General features: G+C 38.8%; 1 protein-coding gene across 2 annotated transcripts in view; it reads right to left on the reverse strand.

Moving 5' to 3' along the window:
* SMPD2 (sphingomyelin phosphodiesterase 2) overlaps window positions 1-18,635 on the reverse strand; it is a 423,565-nt gene that overhangs the window by 385,732 nt on the left and 19,198 nt on the right. The window lies entirely within an intron of this gene.

The raw sequence follows: 18,635 nt of genomic DNA on the forward strand, positions 1-18,635 counted from the left end.
AAACATGGGAAACAAGATAATGCACACACCATACCGAGTCTGGCTAACAAAATCCTCTGCTAAATGACAAAACTCTGCCTTAGTTCTCAGGAGTACTGCAATTATAGCTTACTTAAAAGTCTGGGCTATATTAAATTACATTCTTACTGCAAGTCTATAAACTAGAGCAGACACATTATGCAGCATTTCTGAATCTGCACCAAGGCATTCTGACTGCCCTAAAACTGTTCTACCGGTGGTGATGGGTCACAGAGGACTGCGGACCAAACTACTATAACTGGCACATGCTCTAAATATAAAGTATAGCTTTAAAAAATAGTTCTGAACACAGGCTATGTACAGGATGGAACATTGCTCACACATTCAACATTAATTTAGCCAGATTGATCTCCTTTGTGGGCTTCACCTGTCCCTTTTTACTACACATACTCCTTTTAAACGCAATTACTAACACTTGACAAAATGCTGTACTGCTTTCCAAAGTTCTGTATTTTTCATACGATTCACATACCTATACACGCACACACACACACATACATTTTCATACATGTATGTATCTATATACACGCATATATATATATATATATATATATATATATATATATATATATACACACATATATACATACATATATATATACTTGTGTGTATGCATGTGTATACAGATACATTTTCATATATATGTGTGTGTGTGTGTGTGTGTATATATATATATATATATATATATATATATATATATATATACATAACACTATACATACACATAATATACATACACACACATACATATTATATATTAGATATATTGCACATATATTTTCCACATGCATACTGTAAAGGATGTTTTTTAAAGGACAAAAAGCAGCAGATACTTTATGCCATTGGTTGATATACAAGGGGACCCTCCTCAGCTGGTCTAACAGGGGATATATGTTCACAACTCTTCCAGTTCACCATGTTTCTTTCTCAAGCTTCCATACTCAGGGATGCAGATGCTCTGTATTATTGCAGAGTGAAGTTGCCTGCTCCACTAGTAGAACTCATCTAGCCCCTGAGATAAGTCCCCGCAACCCCTGAATGAGTACAACCTTGCAGCTCAGGAAATGAAACCATAAAAATTTTGAACCCACAGCATAAATAAGTAATAAACAAATACTTAACCGATTTACAGGAAATGCCAATAGCCAACTGAATGGAAGGGCAGTCCACATGGGGGGCAGTATTTAGCATCCCCAAAAAGAGCACCACACCAAGACCAACAACGTAAATAAAAGGCACACTGATACTGGAGACAACGCATACAGCTCAGCTCGAACAGTGGAACAAAATAGTATGATTCCAAATGGATGTCACCAACAGTTTAATATCAAACAAATATCACCAACAGGTTAAGCGCTTTCATCTGACTAGCAGACTTCATCAGAACAAACTTCATTGAAACTTATCTCATTAAATACCATGAATTTTTGGCGCCAAACACATACATTGAATCTCTTAAAGAAGAAATGATTATCTAAAAGAATTAATATAAAAGAAATGTATGAAAAAACAAATTTCTACACCTTTCATATATACCCTATACTAAGTGACTAATATATAAAAATTCAATAATTTCAATAATAGATACACTTATTTAAAATATAAATGCATTAATGTATATCAAATTCATGTCAAACCTCAACAAATATACATTTTTACAAGTATAAAATTATAAATTTTTAAAAATACATATAATTTATAATTATTTACAACAAATAATTTATTTTAAACAAAGTTGACAAAATTTAAGACAAAATTAAATGTGGTTTAATGCTAATAAAATCATTAATGCCAGGGTGTCTAGTGGCATCAGTAAACATTTGCCATCTACTCTCCTTCATGGCCAATAGGGCTTTAAAATTCCCACCATATGGTGATATACCCACCGTATCTATGATGATAAATTTAAAATGATGCATATCACCACTATGGTCTATATGTCGATATAATGCATTCTTTTTGTCCTTGCTTCTGATACAATATAAATGGTCATAAATACGTCGTTTAAACTGTCTCTCAGCCTTTCCTATGTAGAAGGCATTGCATGCCACACAAGTAGCGAAGTAAACCACATATTTAGTGTTGCAATTTCCACCCCTACTATAAATATATGTCTGATTGAGGTTATCTAACTTGCAACCCTCAACCTCATTTATGCAAAAGCACTGGTTACATGCTCCACATTTTTTGGTATGAACTCTACCCTTATTTCTATCTTTATCACTTCTATACGTTTCCAACAGCTTCTTAATGTTGAAACCAGTCTTGTAAACGATCTTCGGATGTATACCTACAACTTTCAAAATATAATCATGTTTCATTGCCATGTTCTTTTACAATGGCTTCTATATATTCAACAACAGGTGAATACATAAGTACACACACTGATTTACTTGGTTCAAGCTTTTGTTTCATATTATGTAAAGTGGTGCCAACACACATATTCCCTAATAATGGTACATATTTACTACCCCATTCACTAGTAACATTTGACTACATCATTCAATAATCTCAATGGATAACCCCTTGCTATAAACATGGATTTAATAAAGTCCACTTCTTTCAACATGATTCCTTTTGTGGACGACATGCGGGCAGCCTTAATACACTGCCCTTTAAAAATGTTTTTAAACATATGTGGGGGGTGATTGCTACTGAATCCTAAATAGTCATTGGAGAATGTATCCTTCCTATATATTCTGGAAACAAACCCTTCTTCCCCATGATTAATATATGTGACTAAATAAGCTATTCCATGTGCATTTGAGGTATGAGTAAATTTGAGAAAGTCCGTAGTATTGTTAATATAACCAATAAATTCATCAATCTTATCAATAGGACCTTTCCAAAGTACAAATAAATAGTCCAAAAACCTAGTATAATAAGCTATATACTGAAAAAATTCTGATTTGAACAAATACTCAGACTCCCATTCTAGCATAACAAGGTTAGCGAAGATGGGAGCACAATATGCGTCCATTGCCACACCCCTTGTTTGCCTGAAAAATTTATTTTCAAAATGGACATAATTATGATCTAAGACTAACCCCATCATATCTGAAATGAGACAAGTTCTATCCCATTCAAAACTAGAGTGCTTTCTAAAGCTACTGCAAAAATATTGTAATCCCAAATCTCTAGGAATGCACGAAAATAAATCCGCAACATCTATAGTTATAAACATAAGTTTACTGTCCCATATTTGAGTTGACAACTGCCCAAGAAACAACCAAGAATCTTTAATAAGATGTGGAATATTATTGTATATGGGCTTTACCCATTTGTCAATAGCCACTCCTAGCGGGAAAGTTTTAGATCTACTACCCGAGATGATGGGTCTAAAAGGGTGTGTATTTTGGGAATACCAACTATGGTAGCTAATGTTGGGTATTCCACCTTTAAAAATTGATACGTCTCAAAAGTAATTCTATTGTCTAGCCAATATTCCTCTATTGCCAAATCTATACGTTTACAGCCTATATTAATTTCATTGAGGGATATTGCATCATAATTTCCAGATGATACAAGATGTTATATATTTCTCCAATATAATCCATTTGATTAAATAAGACAATCCCTCCCCCTTTGTCGGGTTTCATCAACCTTATTTCATTATTACCCACATATTTAGACAAACAACTAAGTTCTTCATTAGTTAAATTAACTTGTACACCACTTTTAATACTTTTGTCAGTCCTATAAGTGTTATAAAATGTATAAATATCATTACAGACCATATTCTGATAATTGGCCACCGTCGTGTTACTCTGTGGTATATATGTGTTTTTCTTTGAAAATTGATTTGTGCCTTCATTATTATTCTCTAATTTAACCTTCGACAAAATAGTTTCACTTCTAGTATGCAATCCAATAAGTTACAGCTCACTGTACGAATGAATTTCATACCTTTTGAAAATCACTTCTAGTATGCAATCCACTAAGTTACAGCTCACTGTAGGAATGAATTTCATACCTTTTGAAAATACCCTAAAAAAATCATCAGAAATGTCTGAATTAGTGTAATTATACACATTAAAGCCATTTTTAGTATATATTATGTTATTATTAGGTGCATCTTGCTTGCCACTAATGTTAACTACATCATCTATACAGTTATGAGTACATGCCATTCCATTGCTTACCACATTATCTAACATAGTGGCAACTTCTTTACTGACTCCACATAACCCATTAACTGAATGGTTGTTATAAATAATAACTTCATTCCCTAAATTATTAACATCATCATAACTATTTCCTTTACATGCTGTTTCATTACTAATGACATTTTCTAAATAAGGGACAACTTTTGTGCTGGTTTCACATGGCTCTTTAACAGAATCGTAGACAGTAGTTTCATCACTTGCCCTGTCTATCTCAATCTCCTGTTTACTTGTCCATGTGTATATTTCGGTGGGGGATAAAACCTGCCCCCTTGAAAATTTTGGTTCCTGTCCATATTTTTATGTTCATTTCTATATTGCCATTCCCCATCATCATTGTGATTGTTATGATGATGGTATCCACGCCAAATGTATGCCCTATAATTGACATACTGTTCAACATCTCTAGTAATTTTCCTGCGTTTCCTCTCAAATATATTAGCCGCTTGACGTTCTGCTGTAATGAACTGCTTATCATACAAATCCTTCCACTGTCCAAACTTGTCATTATTTAGAATCTCAGCATTTAATTTGTCCACTTCCTGTATTAATTTGGACAATTTTTCATCATTTTTCTTCATCAACAATTTGATATAACTAAACCCAAAACTGTCAAATAGTTGATTAAATTCTACCCTAGTGTCATTATTCAAATCAAGTCCCATAGGTATTTTAAAAAATCTAATACCTTTCGGAACGATCTGTAAAGCAATACATTTGTCAAAATAAGCATTTTCTATCTTAACATTTTTGATAGCTGTTAATTTTTTGCCCAAAGAATATATTGTGTCCCTTATCTGTGGTTTCGTACTACTCAAAAATTGTTCACTAATATGACATGGATTGGGTCTATCATGCTTTTCAAAATCATATTCATAATCATTGCTCAAAAAACGATCCAAATGACCATTCAACCCTTCACCATTTAATCTGTCCACTTTATTGTCTTTGAACTGTTTAGAAGGGTAATTAAAACCCCTTTTATTGATGTTAGGACTGGAATATTTATTGGTTAACTCAGTACCTTGATTTCTGTCCTGTGCCCTGGCCATCGCGGAATAGGTTTTTATGGGCAACAAACGCTTAGGACGAGCCCCAGTCCACTCAGCCTCATCATGAGCATGAAAGAGACTGAAGTCAAAGGTAAAATCATCCATAGAAGGATTACTAACATTTAGATCATTCTTACAACCGTATACACGCTCTTGTGGTAATGAAATACCTTCGTTTTGACTACAGACATTTTGTATTAATGCTGCTGGTCACTTATTCACACAATTACTTTCTGCTGCTTCCTTTTGGATGTAGATTTACTGTGGGAGATTCAACCCAGCTGTAGGCTCTAGGGGTGTCCCCAGTATTCAGTATGATGCAGCATATCATTTTACCATCTCAGTTGCTGTACAGGATGACCCTCTTTTTGGGGATAAAAGGCACACTTCATCAGACAAAATTCAAATTCAATCCTTTTCTGAACACTAGTCTGGGTGAATCACCCACTTGGTGTCTAATATTGGCATCATCCTATTAAAAGTCATTTTATGGGTGTAATTTTTTGTGGTTGGGTACTTTAATTGGAGGCTTGGTCTTGTTCGAAAGGAAATGTCATATTTTATTTTATTATTTTATTTTACATTTGTTAACCGGGCTAGTCTGGCTGGATACATGTCCATTTTCAGCAGAGGCCCGAGGAGAAAAGCTCCACTATCAGACTAATACACTACAATATATGAAGTCACTAATAATACTAACTATACAAATAAAACTAAAACTAATATAGTATAATATGGCAACATACAAATGCAAATCCTTTTTTATGTACAAATCTGACTAGATGACAATCAAAATTCAGTCAGGGGCTGAGGAGAAAAGCTTCAGTATCAAAAAATATTTAAAGTTAAAACAATATCCATAGTAGGTAGTCATGACAACAAGTAGGTATTGGCTGAAAGCATAAAAGTGGTTAATATAAAGTGTTCAACAGGCAGGTTAGTAGTGTAAAAGATATTAAAAGGTTAGAGATAGGTAAAAGGCAGAAATGATGTAAAGAGAAAGGAAATAATAAAGTACAGTTACTGTTAGGTATAGGAAATCTGGACTTAGTAAGGCTAAGGAACAGGCAGTAGGTAAAGGAGAGGGTGAAAAACAAAGATAGTGAGAAATGTAAAAGGTAGCAGGATTATAGGAGGTCAGGTAAATAGATGCAAGAGACAGAGAAAACAGGGTGGTCAGAGGGGGAGTCAAACAGAACTAAGAACAGAAGAGTGGAGGTATAAAAAAGGGGCTGTGGAAGTCAGTTTAAGTTAGAACTGAAGAGCAGAAGTACACAGGAGCAGACTGGGGAGAGTAATAAATTTGCTGAGGTCAGTCAGGATTAGAGCAGGGGCATACTGTTTTAATTACCTTTCATAGATATATATATATATATATATATTGTTGTATTTTTATTCAATTTTGTCTGATGAAGTTTGCTTAATACAGTAAACGAAAGCACTAACCTTTATTTTGGATTTCAGTGTGGTTTGTCCTTCATTTGGTGTTTTTTACTGTGAAATGATCAGTCATATACATCTGATAGATCCTGTTCCACACCACATCAATCATTCAGGGATGATCCTGAAACTGCTACTTGCCTTCATACCTCTCCCCAACCTTTTGTGCTGAAGTCAAATATTCCCATGGTAGAAACCTGGTCAGAGACAATACAAACACTGTGAAACGTCTTTGCCAGCTATATACAAGAGGCCATATGCCAGTTCTTTGAGCAAAGTTCATATTAAAAAAGTATTCAAGGACTTGCAGTTAGGTACTCTGGTACCAAACACAAGCATTTCACCCAGAGGATTGTGTCCCTTTGACTATGAAGGAATCATACAGCTAGTCATATTGGTCTTTCATAGAAACAGTCACCTCCACCAGCAAATTGTGCTAAAAAAAAAAAAAAAAATCGCTTTCCGATTTAAAAAACAGCCATTTTATTTCATCCATCAGCCACCCCTAGCCATTTTGTGCACAGGTCAAAACTTACCCAAGTGGGTACTTAGAAGATGGCTGCACACTGATCAACAGCTTAATTTCAGCTCCCCATATCGAAAGCAGAAACTGAGAAAGAACAGCCAGTAAAATTGTCATTTTGGGTAAAATTCAGTTACTGGATAGTACATGCATTACCTGGACAATTATTTTTTTTTCAGAACCAGAAAGAAAATAAACCATAAAAGGTGAAGAGAAAACTGGCTGTGAAGAATCCTGCAGCTGTTCAGCAAAAAGCAGTTCAAGATTCGGCTTTGGTACAAGAGATGGCTTCCAGTGATTTAGAGGAAAAAAATATATACTCTGAGGTGATTAAAATAAATGAAACACTGAAGGACTATATAAACTTAAACAAAAGGTTGGAAAAATAGCTTTAACTAGCTATTGAAATGAACTGATAAAACTGTAAAAATCAGAGGTTGAAATAAATAAAAGGCTGGCCAAGTATCTGGCTTCTAAAGAAAAGCAGTTTCAAAAAAAATGGTAGCATTAGAAGACAGAGCATGCAAAGAAAACCTGAGAATCTCTGCTGTACCAAAGAAATTGGAAGGAACAGACTGCATTCATTTTATGAAAGCTCAAACAACTGGACTGGTACTCCACAACAGCATTCGTTAATCATGAGAAAGCACCCACAATCTATACTAGACAAGATGCAATCATACAAACAGAAAGAGTGGATTGTTACAAACTGTGGCAGAAGGAAAACGTATTAAAAACTGGAGACAAAGTTTTTATGGAAAATGATTATTCACTGTACACCAGGCAGAAGAGAAGCAAGTTTATCCTAGCAAGCACAGAATATCGAGAGGCAGCTGTGACATTCAAGCTGCTGTATCCAGCTGTCTTCAGAATATTTTTTCCTGGCAGATCACAGACATTTTTGGATGAAGAACAGGCTAAGGAGAATATAAGGGTGTTTATCCAATAAAAAGTGACTCCGCAAGCAGAATAGGACTCTGCTTCTCATCCTCCTGACAAAGCTCATACAGAGACTTTGCCAGTGAAACCTTTTCCAATGTTCCAAAGGAAATGCTTGGGAGACAGAAAATAAGCACAAGAGTTTGCTGGAAGAATCAGCAGTACCTTGGATTTGAACCATAGTCTGGGGTAAGAGATGGAGATAAACAGGAAGACCAGCAACATTGAAATTAGCAAATAAATGGGAGACTATAAAGTATCAGTCACATTTGTGAAACATGGCTTTGCAAGAACAAGTGTTTTGAGAAAGACAACTTCTGCTGACTTTGTTAAACTTTTGTGGGTAGACTATAAAGCATATACCCCACTTTATGTCATTAATATTTAAAAGGACATATAAACTGTGCATTATAGTACAGCAGTTTTATATAGTGTGACTCAAGGGTGTTTTAAATCTGGGGAGGGGGAAGCCTTTTCAGTGACTGTTGTATGTGTTAAAGATACTTAAGCACAAGCACTTTTTTTAGCTCTAAGAAATCTAGGCTTGATGGTATAACAAGAGAAGAAAAACTGAGATTAAGTTAATATGTTGTGATCCTGATCCCAGGCTGCTGGGGTGGGGTGTAAATGTATATTGATTATACTACACTGATAAAAAATACTTCTTCCTCCACCTCCAACACAAACACCTTAATAATCCACAAAAATTCTGGGCAGGCTTAAACAAGCTCCTGCACCCAGGCCAGACAACCACCCCCACTCCCAACAACTTGCAAACAACAGTGCCCTGTAAACATTGCTAACACATTCAATAGTTTCTTCACAGAAACTATACAATCCCTGGCCACACAATTCAAACAAACAACCAGCCCACTCCACTACCCATGCCAGCAGAATACTACAACTACATCAGATCATCTATTTACCTTCGATCCAGTACCCATATCCTCTATAACATCTCTTCTTAAAAAACTAAAACCCACTAAGCTAGCAGCTGACCTTCTCCCAGCTGAGTTTCTGCAAAAAGCAGCCAAGGCCATTTCCTATCCCGTCTCCATAATCATAAACCGTACCTTGTCAGAAGCCTTCATCCCCTCCATATGGAAAATGTCCCACATTATTCCTCTCCATAAAGGTGGTAGCTCACTAGAGCTAACCAACTACAGACCTATAGCTATATTCTCACCCCTGGCCAAAATTATGGAAAAGTGTGTCCACAAACAACTGATGGAACACCTCACCAAAAATAAAATTCTAGCCAACTCCCAACATGGCTTCAGGCCAAATCACAGTACCACATCAGCCCTACTATCCCTTTCTAATACCATCAATAACTTCAGAAACAATAATAAACTATCATCTGCTCTTTTCTTAGACCTCTCCAAAGCCTTTGATATGGTGAACCACATTCAACTCCTCCATACATTAAAAAAACTATCACTCAGCAATTCCACGCTGAAATGGTTCCAATCCTACCTGTCCAATAGGCAACAGGCTGTTCTATGGCAGGACAAATTATCCACATGCCTACCTGTTACACTTGGAGTTCCCCAAGGATCTATTCTTGGCCCTCTTCTCTTCACCATCTTTGTTAATGACCTGCCCACAGTCACCCCCCATGCCACATGCATTCAATATGCAGATGATTTGACTATCATCAGCACTGCCTCCAACCTGGCAGACCTCACTGCTTCAACCCAATACACCTTCAACCTAATAGAAAAATGGTTATCAAGTCGTCAACTAGTTCTCAACCCCAACAAAACAAAATTACTTACTTTCGCATCCACTAACAAGACTCTTCCCCCCACCTTCTCTATTAAATCCTACAATGGAATCACTATATCACCAGAAGCTCACACAAAGCTATTAGGTGTTACCATTGATAACTCCCTTAAATTTGACACCCATTTCAATCTAACCATCAAAACCGTCAATAAAAAGCTTGGCTCTCTCTATAAAGTAAAACACTTTCTCACTCCTCACGCTAAAATTACAATTGCCAGCACACACCTACTATCAACTCTTTTCTATGCCTCCCCCCCTTTTACAAACCTAAACAAGACAACCCTTAACAACTTGCTTCTTGTTACAATCACATAGCTAGATTTGCCACAAATTCCACCTTTAGAACGCACCACTGCACTAACTTGAAGCAACTAGGGTGGTTAGAGTTTTCCAGCCAACTCCATTTCAACCAACTCAAAACGGCTCACCAGATACTGTATCACCCAGAGAAAACACCAGCTCTGAAAAACATCATTCACCCCTATATTAACCTGCAATCTTTACGCTCCTCCAATAAGATCTTAGCTCAAACTACCAAAGCCAATAATTCTGCTGGGGATTCTCTATTCTCAAACTTTGTAGGTAAAATGTGGAACTCCCTACCGACCATGCTCACCTCAGAACCTTCACTCCTACAATTCAAAAAAAAGCTTAAACCCCATCTCAATACTCTCTGGCAATGTCAGTGTTCCAAACCTGATTAACCACTATCATTTACCCTTCTCTTACCTCACTATCCTTAACCGCTTTTTAACAAGGCGCCTCGCCTTTGTAACTGACCTATGTTTTTTTTATATGCTGCTGTTATTTTTTTCCCCAAGATGTGATGTATCTTTATATTGTATTTAGAACTCAACTATCTTCCTTTTTTGCATTAACAATGTTCATATGTCTGTTATGTACCTGGAGCTTTTCTCCCCGGACCTTCGCTGAAAATGGACATGTATCCAGTCGGACTCTCCCGGTTAACAAATGTAAAATAAATAATAAATAAAATAAATACACTACATGTAGTATTAAAATAATTTCTCTTATTTTTACAACTGTGGATGTTTTGACTAATGAACTTTGCTTAAAGCATAAACAAGTGTTTTCTGTAAGTAGACTTGAAAAATAAAACAAAATGATAAAAGCCATGAAAAATGCTGAGTTTCTTATACACACAAAGACAGTAGCTTTTTTCTCCACTAGCAAATGTTCTCAGCAGGAGTCAAGATGCCTGCAGCTGAACCCAGTGGTACATTCTGTTGAGTGGAATTAAAAAGACCCCTTTAGGCATCTGTACAAATGTTAGAATTTCTTCTTGTTGCAGACTACTTTTACATGGAAACGGACCACATTCGGGTGCAAACAATTTTGAGAGTTATGAACATTCTTTGCTGACAAATATTCAATATTTAAAGCAGTGGTGCACAACCTTTTTGTGGGGAGGGTCACTACACGAATTCTTAATGCATGTGCAGGCCACCTCAAAACATAGTAAGTCGTTACGAGTTAATAGGTACAAGTGACTGGCATTTTTACTTAAGACAGCAGTCATGAAATTGCCTGTTTTCTACATCAACTTTATGTTTAACTTTATTCTGGCTTGCAGCCATGACTTATTACAAACTCTTGCAGAAAGTTACTACTGTTTACAGACTACAAGTTAAACAAAGAATAGTTACTTCTGCAGCTAAAATTAGAGGTGTGCGCAACTGCAGTCAATTAGATAAGTAAGCATGTGCTGGAAAGTTTGCATGACTACAGTAAGGCATAGCATTTTTTCAAATTTTTTTAGTTACTCTCTGGGGGCTGGATGGTGTTGTGTCGAGGGCCAGATCTGGCCCCGGGGCCAGACGTTGTACACCAGTGATTTGAAAGGTACAATGGCAAGCAGTTCAGTGACCAAGCTGGAAATCATGAGATGTGAATAAGAGACTGCAACATCCCCCACTGCCTGAATGCTTTAATGCATTTAATAGGACAATTTAGTTTTATTTAAAGATAGCCTGTGCTTTTTTTCCCCCTTATAACTAAAAATGAATATTTCTGAAAGCATACGAGCTAGTTTTTACATCTTGGAGGGGAACAGAGACAGGAAACACACCAGTCAGTGTATGTGGGAGCACAGGCTGCAACATGCACATGGGTAACCTTAATTAAGTTAGGTAATGCCTGTGGGAGCAACTGCCAGTTTGAGGTAACTGTTCCTATCTGGAGGGTTAGAGTTCATTTTTTAAAGATGTACACAGCTTTTGTGTTTGTTCCAAGTTAACACGGAATGGGAATGTTCTCTAAATGTAATTAGTTATTTGTTCATTAAAACAAAAATCTTGAAAAAACTAACAGGTTCTAACAGAGATGAGAAAAATCTGTATAAAAGGTCAGGTGCCAAACAGTATATGCATATACGACAAAAGGTGGAAATACATATTCAAACAACTGTCATGTACAATAGGTGGAAATACCTTTTAATCATAATGGTTAGGCAATGGCTTTACAAGTATGGACTAAATGGAGGGGGGAGTATTAAACTATATTAAGAAGTGCCGAGTGCAAACAGCAATGCTGCAGGAAGCACAGTTGTAAAGAAATGAGCATGAGAATTTCACAAAGAAAGGATTTCGGGATGGATATGGAGCAGAATATCGGGAACAAAGGAAAAGAGGAGTACGACTAATAGATACAGAGGCTCCAGTGGTGACAGAAGAGGAAAAGGGACAATAACAGTAGACCTGTACTTCAAAGGGGATATTGGCAAGGGAGGAGGATTAAATAACAGTAAATCTGCACTTCATAGGGGCTATTGGCAAGGGAGGAGGATTAAGCTTGCATGTATTTATATCCCACCAAAAACTATTATGGAACTTTCAGAAAACGTTGGGAGAAATTGTCGGCTTTCACTGGGGAATATTACTTGTAGTTGGGGACTGGAAATTAATTTGCAATAATGCGTATGTATCAGGGAGAATTAGAGGGAAAATATAACAAAAAAAAGGGTACATGTATGAAGAAACTTTTGAAATATTTGGTATGGAAGACATGAATTCAGTAGCAGGATCTTGGACACAATTTACATATTATTCCCCAGAATACAACAACTGGGCTACACTAGATAGAAATTACATTTCACAGGAACACGTGCATTTGACTGAAAGCTCTGATACCCATCCAATAACGGTTTCAGATCACAGACTGATGAAGCCCAAGATAAAAATGCAGAACAATGAAGCAAGAGAGACACTGAGGTTTTCGCACCTACCTATTAAGACAGAAATTTAAGGAATGGGCAGTAGGAATTTAGACTTATTAGAGAAGGCAGACATTTTCTTCAGAAGTGATAAGTAGTAACTGGAAGAAAATAAAACAGTTTAAAAACAAGGTAATTACAAAACAGAAAGATGTGGTTAAGAAGTCGCAGGAATTATTTAGCTGGGCTGACAAAGGTTAAAGTACTGTAGAATAAAGGGGAATCTCTCAGAAGAGGTGCAAAAGCAGAATGCTAAGAGGGAGTATTTGGATAATATGCAATACAAAGATTGCTGTAACTATTTCTGATAATGCCAGAGCATAATTTTGTTTGCATAATGCCTTGGGCAACAGGTCATTTCCAAACTTAAGACACCTATAACAAGAAAAATAACCAGAGATCCTATAAAGATATTGGAGATATTTCAGAAATTTTATGAAAATTTGTATAAACCAGAGGAATGCAGAAATCATGAAACAGCACAAAGAAAATATTTATGGCAGACAGTTATGACAAGGTTAGAGGTAGATAAGGCTCAACAACCAATAGTTGCTAAAGATGAGATAAAAACAGTGATGTATAATCAATCAATCTGCAGACAAGTCTCCAGGAACAGATGACCAGATGACATTCCTGTGGAGTTAAGTCAGAAAAAGTTATAATCTGGAAGATTTTGATTAACAGTGTACTAAAAGAAGGGGAAGCACCAATATCTTAGAAGAAAGCTATGGTGGCTGTACTACCCAAAGACTGTAGAAACCTGGCAGACCCAGCTAAATATAGACCCATTTCAATTTTAAAAAACGTGATTATAAAGTGTTTATGTCTATAACAGCTAAAAGAATGGCAAAGGCGTTACCAGAATTGATAGATATGGATCAGTGTGCTTTTGTGGAGGGGAGGCAAACATTTGACAACATTAAAAGAACACTGATGGTCCAGAGGGAAGCAGAATGTAAGGAAAAATATCACTGTTGGTGGATCATGATGCAGGAAAAGCATTCGATAGATTAAGCCTGTTTTTAAGTTGCATTCCCTGACACAATACAGGATTATGATCAGATCAATGATCATAAACTGCTTAATATGTGTTCAAGATATGGATGCCAAGAAATTTACCTCGAAAGCTAAGCTCGAGAAGTGAATCTTGGCATCCATGTTGAACATCTAATTTGAAGTTATGCTGGGTGACCTGATCATAATTCTTTGTAGCGCATGGAACCTTACCCGCTCCATGTACTAATGGTTACAAGGGAAAGGCTTTCAAAACCTTAAAACACTTACTGTCAGAGAGGTAGTGTAGTGGGTCTCATTTCAATGAACAAAAATTACATTTCTACAAAACATAATCTCGCGACCCCTTTTTCACGAAAGTTTCTCACGAAAAGCACATTTTCGAAAAAACACTAAGCAAAAACAACAACACTAACCACATTTATGCAGGGGGGCAAGCCCCCAGCACCCCCCCCCAACATCCCCACTACCGATATAGTCTCACTCCAAGATCGCACTACACTGGGGAAAAAGAAATATTCCCTTATCACCACTGTGCCGCGATCTAAGCAACAATCTCTGTTGCTGTTTACTCGGTTGCTTTTTTACAAAAGTGCATTTTCGAAAAAATGCACGTTTGGGGAAAAAGGGGTCACCTAACTACATTTCGTAGAAACGTAATTTCGATGGGTCGAGGTAGACCCAATGTAATACAGTCCATTACATTTACACATCTCTATGCTTCTCAACTATCCATATTTTTATAGACTGTCCACATTATCGCTTCATATTTTTAGTTTGTTCCTCAAAATCTGTGGGTTTCTGGACAAACCATTGAGGCCTAAAGTCACTAAATGACCTACTTGAGTTCGTGTCCTTTAGAAAAAAAAAGTTATGTACTCACCATAACGTTCCATCGGAGTAGTTGTACTCCATTTGTCTTCAACCTGTGGGAATACGGATCCATGTGAGATCTGAGCCAGCAAAGATTACTAGCATCATCTCAGAGCTCCAGTCTCCTCCCCTTACCCATAATTCACCTCCCTTGCCTTCTATCCCCAGATTGAGTTTGCTGAACTTAAGCTTATAACCTGACCTGATAACATACTTGTGACCTATACTTACAGCCCGCAGGCTGAACATGCGCCAAAGGTCCGGGGGAAGGAGGGAGGGATGGTTGAAGACAAATGAAGTACAACTGCTAAGATGGAACGTTATGGTGAGTACATAAATTCTTTACCTGAAGTAGTTTACTTCATTTGATCTTCAACCTGTGGGACAGAGTCCCCAGCTACTAAACTCATGGGTGGCCCTCATGGAAGGATATTCCTGAGCATCGCAGAGCCAAAGAATGCTCTCCTTCTAGATGTCAAATCCAATTTATAATGGGAGATAAACGTATGAGATGAGGACCAAGTAGCTGCCGAGCAAATGTCATCTAAAGATACCCTAGACCAGAAAGCTGCAGATGTAGCCATGGACCTAGTGGGATGAGCTTTAACCTGAACTGGAGGAGACATGCCTTTGTCCTTGTAGACCTGCAGGATGCATGAAGAAATCCATCTGGCTATCGTGACCTTGGAAATAGGTCTGCCCAAAAAGGGTCTATAGAAAGAAAATTGATCAGATTTATGAAACTTTTTTGTCCTGTGTAAATAAAAATCGCAACTGTCTGAACATCCAACATGTGTAGTTTGTATTCCATGTTGTTGGTAAAATTGGGAAAGAACACAGGCAAATTGATGATCTGATCGATATTGACTGGTGAAGCCACCTTAGGAAGGAAGGACGGATTGGTGCGAAGGGAAGCTATCTTTATAAAAAATCTTATATGGAAGTTTTATGGACAAGGCCTGCAATTCAGAGACCCTCCTAGCAGAGGTAATAGCGACCAGAAAAGCGGCTTTCCATGACAGAAATTTTAGATCAACAGTAGCGGCAGGCTCGAAAGGCGGAGCAACCTGAGTTTGAAGAACTATAGTAAGGTCCCACGGGGGGACAGGATTTTTGACCAGGGGGCATAGCAAAAAAAGTACCTTTAATAAAGGCTTTACACAGTCTAGAAGATGCCAAGGATACAGAATTCTCGCCCACATGAAAATGAGAAATGGCAGCCAATTGAACTTTGACAGTAGAAGAACTAGCTCTGCGCTGGAAAATATCAGCTAGGAAATCAAGGATAGTGGAAATAGGAGCCGTGAAAGGATCCAAACTCCTCTGAGAGGCCGAAAAAGAAAAATTTTCCACTTGCTGCGATAAACCTTTCTGGTTGAAGACTTATGAGCAGCTACCAAAATAGACTTAACTGAGGAGGAAAGTCCGGGAGTCCTAGCGATCACGGGAACTGGAGCAGCCAAGCCATGAGCTTCAGGCTGTCCAGATTTGGATGAGGCACACCCGATGGGGGTGAAATCAAATCCTGAAAGGGATCTAGGTTCCAAATTGGAGCCAGAAGGTGAGACCAAAGGAAGGGAAACCATACCTGGCGAGGCCAGAATGGGGCAATGAGGATCACCTTGCTCCCCAGTCGACAAGCTTTCTGCAGAAACCTCGAGATGAGAGGGACTAGAGGGTAAGCATACAGAAGACCGGAAAGCCAAGCATGAACTAGAGTGTTTCTGGTGGACTCACCCAGCAGGGGTTCAGAGCAAAAAACCTGCTGCACTTCACATTGGAAGGAGATGCAAAGAGATCGCAGCAAGGTTGACCCCACTCGCTGAAGATCTGTTCCGCTACTGATGGATTCAGAGACCACTTGTAAGGCATCAGAATGGTCTGACTTAGCCTGTCTGCTAGAATGTTGGACCATCCTGAAATGTGCGTTGCGATAAGAAAGCGACTGGTGGAAATCGCCCATTCCCACACTCTCATGGCCTCACGACAAAGGGGATAAGATCTGGTCTCTCCCTGTTTGTTGATGTACCAGACTACCAACATGTTGTTTGACTGAATGGCAATCGTCCCCAGAGGAAGAAAGGCATGAAGGGCCTGCAACGCTAGAAGGACCACCCTCATCTCTAGGACACTGATATGCAAACTGGTCTCCACGGGGGACCACAGGCCTTGGACTGTCCTACCTGCACAAAGCCCCCCCCCCACACCAGAGTTGGGAGGCATCCATGGTCACTGTGGCTTGGGCCGGGGCTGGAACAAAGGGTCGTCCCTTCAAAATGTCCGGAGAGCTAATCCACCATATGAGGGACAACCGATACACTTGGCTTAGGTGGATAGGATAGGTTAGTGGTAAATCCAACAAGGACCACTGAACCGCCAACATCCACTGAAGAATCCGCATGTGTAGCCAGGCACATGGAAGGAGAGTTATGGTTGCCGCCATCGAGCCTAGGGCCCTCAATACAGATTCCGCTGTCGGGAGATGAGAATGGTAAATTAGGGAGACATGCATCCTGAGGTTTTGAACTCTTTCCCAGGTCAGGAACACTTTGCCCTGGAGTGTGTCTACCCTGACACCAATGTAGTCTATCACTTGTACCAGTTCTAGTAGAGATTTGGATGTGTTGGTTGTGATACCCAAACTCAGGGCACATATTAGAAAGCAGTCCCTTGTTTGGGAAAGTAGATGCCTGGTGGGAGCAGTGAAGAGCCAATCATCCAGGTATGGATAGACTTTAATCCCCTGAAGCCTCAGGTGAGCTGCAACCACTGCCATCACTTTGGTAAACACCCTGGGGGCTGTGGTGAGACCAAAGAGTAGGGCTCAAAATTGGTAATGATTGGCCCCTAGCCAGAAGCGGAGGACCCTCCTGGAGCTTTTGTGCATCTTTATGTGATGGTAAGCATCCTGGAGATCTAACGAGCACATCCAGTCGCTCTCCTGCAGGTATGGCATGATGGACTGTAGTGCGACCATCCAGAACTTTTCTTTGGCCACTGAGGTTCAGGGTAGAGAGGTCCAGAATGGGCCTTAAGTCTCCCATTTTCTTTGGCACCAAAAAGAACCTGGAGTAGAAGCCCGATCCGGACTGATCTGGGGGGGGACGGTTTTGATGGCTCGTTTTCCTAGCAGCTTGGAAATTTCCTGTGCTGCTGCCTCCCTTTGCGTGGGTGGAATGCCCGGGAGGTGTTTGCGAGGGACTGGAGGACCCACAAACGGGGTAGACTATCCTCTGGATATGATTTGCAACAACCAGCGGTCTGTTGTTATGGACTCTCAAGCCGATGGGTGCAAGGACAATCATCCTCATACTGCCTCCAGAGTAGAGCAGTCAGTCAACCCCTCAGGGTTGCTGCCCGGGTCTGTCAGAGAAAGGTTCGAGACCTGAAGTTTTGCGGACCCCCTCAGCCTCTGGGCCGGCGTCCATTCTGTCCCCCTCTGCCTCTGGGGAAGAAGAGCCCTGAGTGTCACGGGAATACTGAGACATCCAAAACCACATCATCTTTTGCCCTCTCTGGTTCCGGGAAAAGGACCTTTGAGGGTTAGAGAAGCGGATCCCAACAGCAGACAG

This window comes from Protopterus annectens, chromosome 7.part0 (assembly GCF_019279795.1).
Source record: "Protopterus annectens isolate FY-2018-M chromosome 7.part0, PAN1.0, whole genome shotgun sequence".
NCBI classification, from domain to species: Eukaryota; Metazoa; Chordata; order Ceratodontiformes; family Protopteridae; genus Protopterus; species Protopterus annectens.